The following is a 6,493-nucleotide window of genomic DNA, read 5'->3' as shown; positions in this document are numbered from 1 at the left end:
CTTAGGGTTAGACCCTAAGTTAATTTATGCAAAAAAAGGGGGTGTCTGGGAAACTCTCTACCAGCACGAACACAGCCCATTGACTTGTTCTTGGGTGGATGGCCCCTGGGAGAGTCTCAACCAAGTCTTTAGCTCACTGTTCTTTTCACAGAGAAGAAATTTCCCCGCATATCAGTCTTTGTCCTGCCCAGGGGCAGTCCAGCACCGAAATGCTAGGCAATTCTCCTCTGAACAAGAGTACCACAGCAACCCCATACACGTGTTTCAGCCTTGTTGGGCATCATCAGTGAGGTGAAGCTGCGCCTCTCTAAGAACAGTGAGCAAGGGGTCCACGTCTGGATCACCCTGGTAACTTAGGGTTAGACCCTAAGTTAATTTATGCAAAAAAAGGGGGTGTCTGGGAAACTCTCTACCAGCACGAACACAGCCCATTGACTTGTTCTTGGGTGGATGGCCCCTGGGAGAGTCTCAACCAAGTCTTTAGCTCACTGTTTTTTTCACAGAGAAGAAATTTCCCCGCATATCAGTCTTTGTCCTGCCCAGGGGCAGTCCAGCACCGAAATGCTAGGCAATTCTCCTCTGAACAAGAGTACCACAGCAACCCCATACACGTGTTTCAGCCTTGTTGGGCATCATCAGTGAGGTGAAGCTGCGCCTCTCTAAGAACAGTGAGCAAGGGGTCCACTTCTGGATCACCCTGGTAACTTAGGGTTAGACTGCCCCTGGGCAGGACAAAGACTGATATGCAAATGGATATTTCCCATCTGTGAAAGGCACAGTGAGTAAAAGCAGTGGCTGCGAACTCTCAAGTGGTTAATAACCACTGAACAGGTTATCAAGTCTGTTCTTTCGAGAGAGGGGCGCCCGCTACCTTTGTAAAACTATTTTTCAAGGAACCTGGGATTGGTAACCCTAGGTCTCCTGGGGGCAACCAGACGTGGTCTCCCTCTCACTGTGCTTAGAGAGGCATCAGCTTCACCTCACTGATGATCCCCAACAAGGGTGAAACACGTGTATGGGGTTGCTGGTGGTACTCTCGTTCAGGTTGGAATTGCCATTGCATTTCGGTGCTGGACTGCCCCTGGGCAGGACAAAGACTGATATGCAAATGGATATTTCCCATCTGTGAAAGGCACAGTGAGTAAAAGCAGTGGCTGCGAACTCTCAAGTGGTTAATAACCACTGAACAGGTTATCAAGTCTGTTCTTTCGAGAGAGGGGCGCCCGCTACCTTTGTAAAACTATTTTTCAAGGAACCTGGGATTGGTAACCCTAGGTCTCCTGGGGGCAACCAGACGTGGTCTCCCTCTCACTGTGCTTAGAGAGGCATCAGCTTCACCTCACTGATGATCCCCAACAAGGGTGAAACACGTGTATGGGGTTGCTGGTGGTACTCTCGTTCAGGTTGGAATTGCCATTGCATTTCGGTGCTGGACTGCCCCTGGGCAGGACAAAGACTGATATGCAAATGGATATTTCTCATCTGTGAAAGGCACAGTGAGTAAAAGCAGTGGCTGCGAACTCTCAAGTGGTTAATAACCACTGAACAGGTTATCAAGTCTGTTCTTTCGAGAGAGGGGCGCCCGCTACCTTTGTAAAACTATTTTTCAAGGAACCTGGGATTGGTAACCCTAGGTCTCCTGGGGGCAACCAGACGTGGTCTCCCTCTCACTGTGCTTAGAGAGGCATCAGCTTCACCTCACTGATGATCCCCAACAAGGGTGAAACACGTGTATGGGGTTGCTGGTGGTACTCTCGTTCAGGTTGGAATTGCCATTGCATTTCGGTGCTGGACTGCCCCTGGGCAGGACAAAGACTGATACGCAAATGGATATTTCCCATCTGTGAAAGGCACAGTGAGTAAAAGCAGTGGCTGCGAACTCTCAAGTGGTTAATAACCACTGAACAGGTTATCAAGTCTGTTCTTTCGAGAGAGGGGCGCCCGCTACCTTTGTAAAATTATTATATATATGGGTGCAGCACCGGGTACCCAAGTCTGATGCGACGGCCACGGAGGTAAGGCAGGGGGGCTCCACTCACCGTTATCCACTACACAGTGTGCCACCGGTGTGTCTTCAGGGTCCCATCGGCCCTTCCGTCAGTCGTGTAGGGTTTGCAGGCTCCAGGTGCAGCAGGCCGACCACAGTGGCACTCCAGGTGGACAGCGGCAACGGCCCCGCATTCCACAGGCGCCGACTGCAGTCAGCCTAGCGGATGAATCTCAGTCCGCCGGCCGCGGTGGGGCTGCCCCATCTCCACTGAATTTAACAGCCGACTCTGCTTGTCGAGCGCGGGGCACTGGGTGGCACAGCCAACAGAGGATTGCACTCAAGGAATGCAAATTAGGCATTATCGGCCCCCGCTGGTTATGTACGTGGGCATTCACACCCGCAAGGCATCCACGGGGCTGCGCTTACCCCCGAGCACTCATCTGCTGTCCTTGTTGTCGGGTGATCATTGTTCAGTGATGCACCAGCTGGGCACCAGCACTGGTCACCAATTTATGGCATCCCGCCGTAGTCTGTTCCGTCGTGTGGGATGGTCTGTAGGGATCAGCCACAGTCCTTTTCCTCGTTGCAGTCAGGGTGCCACAAGTATCGCAGTTTCAGCAGCTACGCATTTGGCATGATGGTGCAATGGCGCTGACTCACTGCACCTCCCCCCACGAGGCCAGCCAGGCCCGCCACCAGGCTCCTACTGCGGTCCAGCGTAATTTTCGTATGGAGCTCGCAGTCAGCTCTTGTCTTGAAGCGCACCAGCTGATGACTCCGGTCCTGATATCTTCGTCTTTGAACGTTGGATTGTAAACAGAATTTCAGGCGATGCTCTTTAAATCATCCGCAACCAGCGGTGCTATGTTCTGGTCATTTGAGTGGGCCCTGAAAGGATTCATTAATATCAGGATCTTTCTCGGGGCAGAGCACCTCCGATTAGGCTGCCATTGGTCTTGCGCGCAACAGCGCCCCCATCAGTGTTTTACTTTTTGAAAATTGTGAAAATGTAAGTACACAAAACAGTGATATAGCATTGGCCGTCAGCAAGGAGAAATGTGTACTATAATTTGCTTATTGGGGCTTGCGACATGGGTGAAGCGGTACGTTTGAATGTGAAGAAATATTCTGCTTGCGGATACAGCCTGAAGTGGTGGACTAGATTACAACACACTTTTGCGATGAGCATTAGCAAGGACCCGAAAGCAAGTTTTTGGAAATATGTCTTGTGTTTTATTTTTCCAAAGTGTAAGAATGTAAGTATAAAAATGTGTGTTATGCATATGGTGTCTGGGTAGTGGGCCTGACCCTCGGCAACTGCAAATGTGTACGCTGATTCTCTCATTGGGGAATGCAGCACTGCTAATGCCCCATGTATTTGGAGACTGGCATGGCTGCAAGCCATGAGCACTGGCCATTGGTTACATTATTAGGGTATAGTGGACCAGTGTCCAGGTATAGTGGACACTGAGCTAAGATCCTGGGTAGGTGCAGTCAATAATAGGGGTGGTTTGGTTGGGCTGGGGTAATGGGAAAGCCTTATGCCATAGGCAATTGAACAATGATTTGCATCCCCAGCATGCACGGCTGATAATGACAGACATAAGTATGTGTTGCAAAAACTATGGGCCTCATTCCGAGATTGGTGGTAGTCATGGCGCTATCAGGTCCGGCACCGGTCTAATTCAATGGGGACTTACTGGTGTAGTCCGACCTTTGCGGAACCGGTAAGTCCCCATTGAAAATGCCATTCCCTATTCCCATCTGAGCCCCCATGGAGGGCGCAAATAACGGGCTAGCGTATGTCAAGTCCGTTATTTGCACCCTAGTCCCTTAAGTGTCCCGTCCATAACACCTGGTCAGACCAGGCGTTACTGGAGGGACCCGCTAAGGGACCTTGTAGTAGGGCGGTAAGGGATTACCGGCACCGGTCTCCTTACCGGTGCCCGGTATCCCTTACCGTCCCACTCGTAATGACCCCCTATGTTTCTTAAAGGAGATTTATAGTTCTTTCATATATATGAAAAGAGGAATTATTAATAACTTATATGCACCGATGTAACACCATGAAACATTTTCACTTGATAGAAAAATCTTTGTTAAAGGAATGTTAGGATAAAGATTCATCCCATCCTTGGGACTCCTGTTCGCCAGTATTTAGCCAGTACCGTCCCACCTTGGCATCCCTTGGCATTTCCCTCCTGGGTTCTCATGAGCACTTGCCCATCCGTACTGCCCCTTCTTTTTATGCACTTCTCTCACTGCACAATACATATGTGCATTTATAGGAGCACTGTATACAATTTATGTTGTATAAGTAAGGGAAATGCAGATGGAAACGATTTGTAGACGATTGGTAAGTGTCAGTTGTTGTTTGGAAGCTTAATGTGGTAATAGGGTATTATGTGCAGTTTTTGGAAGTGATTGGTGGATGGGTGTGTGAGAATTTGAAAGCAGGCATTGAGAGAGTGTTACAAATATTAAATAAAAAAGGGTAGAAGGGCTGCCCTGTGCAATGGTGTGAAAGTGCCATCCGGGTCTTTTAATGATCCATGGCCTGGAAAGGGGACTGTGGAGACCACGGATAGTAATATAGGTCAATCAATTATGTGCCTTTGGCCATGATCCAGACAATCTGGCCACTGCCCATGGTCACAGGCTATACCTCAGTCACCAAAGGTATATCACAATTTTTTGTACCTACATTATGACACTTTTAAAAAAATAAAACACTGACACATTTGCAAAACCATGCTTTCAGTTCCTTTCCAATGCTCCTTACATGAGTTTGCCGCAAATCCACCCATGTTTTATTTTATGAGAAGGTGTCAAAATGTATGTATATAAAATAGCCATATAAATTGGCCCCCACTTGACAAAATCAATTCAGCCTTTGCACAAACATTCAAGGTTGGGTTTATAATCTTTCTGAAAACATGTGTCCATATACCTCAAACAGCAACAAAGTTATAAGACATCTAAAATGGTTGATAGCCCCCCTCTAAGTTTGCCCACTGTTGACAAAACCCCACCAAACTTTGCAACACCATTCATATCTAGGTCTAAAATCTTTCTCAAGGCTTTTGTGCAGATTCATCAAATGGCACCACATATATAAGCCTTAAAATATTTTGGAACCCATGCTGTAATCTTGTTCCCTCTTGGCAAAACAGCACCAGTCCGTTCTAGAATAAAATTCCAATATTTCATGCAGTTTCATTGAGTGGCACCAAAGTTATAAGCAATCCAAAAACTGCTTTTCACCAACCCATGAATGCAGATATAGGGTTAGATGTCCACGAACATCACATGACTGTCTATGACATCCAGACTATTCGCGGACATAAGAATTAAAAAATACCTGTTTTGTGGGTTTTTTAAGGCCATATCCCATCCAATCCTCATCACCCCTCACATCCCCAGCGATTGTTTCATTAGTTTGACAAGTGCAATGTTGGCGTGCGTTTCCAAAAATCTGACGCACATCACGCTTTTCACCATCCAATTAGCGGGCGCATCCAATGTCCGCGGACATCACGCTGCCCTCTGGGCCAATCGAAGGCCCGTCCACGGACCGAATAGGGAAGTGGGTCCGCGGACCGAACCCAGATATAAAAACATTTTTTGGAAGTACTTTTTGGTCTTTTTTTAAAAATAAAACTACTGGACAGATTTACACCAAATTCACATAAGCACGCTTTCAGGACCAACTCGCCACTCCTGCCGCAAATTTGGTGAAAGTCCGTCCAGCGGTTTAGGCTGGAGGCGTGAGCAACATTTTATTCCACTGCGTCTATTGGAAAAATCACACATTTTGGGACCCACCCTATAACTTCCACCACCCTGCACCAAACCTCACCAAACTTCACAGATTTAATCTGACGTGGGCCATGGAATTTTTTTGCAAAGTTTTGTGAGGATTCATCCGGGGGGGGAGTGATGTTATAAACTGACCAAAATGTGCCATTCATATGGGCTGAGCTACTTAACCATTGCTACATGGCCACTACCGCAGGCCATGTAATATATACACCGCCCATGAGGAATAACCACATGAAAAACAACAATGAAGTAAATGACCACGCAGTCATTTATTTTGATGAAACAACAGTGTATGGTATTTACTAATTTGCCACAAAGAGAGAGACGTGCCAGATCTAAGGCCCGTGTCAAGCTCCAGAGCAATACCAAGCGTCTGCCTTTGACATGGCCATAGGCAGTGAACCAGAAAGGACCAGAAGTCTCAAGGGTGTGATTTCTTTGAATTTAGAAGGAATTGGAGATTAGACTAACCACTGTCTGAAACAGCAATGCTCAAATTAAAAACTCCCACCTTATGAGCTACGGTGTAAAACAAGTCGAACAAATAGAGTAGGCATGGACACAAGAGCAGCAGTCATCTAGGATGGATCATTTCCACCCACACCTGCACATGTTTCGCAAAGATCCCTTATCCTGATGAAGCCGAGCACTTGCGAGAAAACTATAAATGTGAATCTCCCT

This window comes from Ambystoma mexicanum, chromosome 6q, assembly GCF_040938575.1.
Source record: "Ambystoma mexicanum isolate Mex_15411 chromosome 6q, UKY_AmexF1_1, whole genome shotgun sequence".
Classification (NCBI taxonomy): Eukaryota; Metazoa; Chordata; class Amphibia; order Caudata; family Ambystomatidae; genus Ambystoma; species Ambystoma mexicanum.
This window is presented reverse-complemented; position numbering follows the sequence as displayed.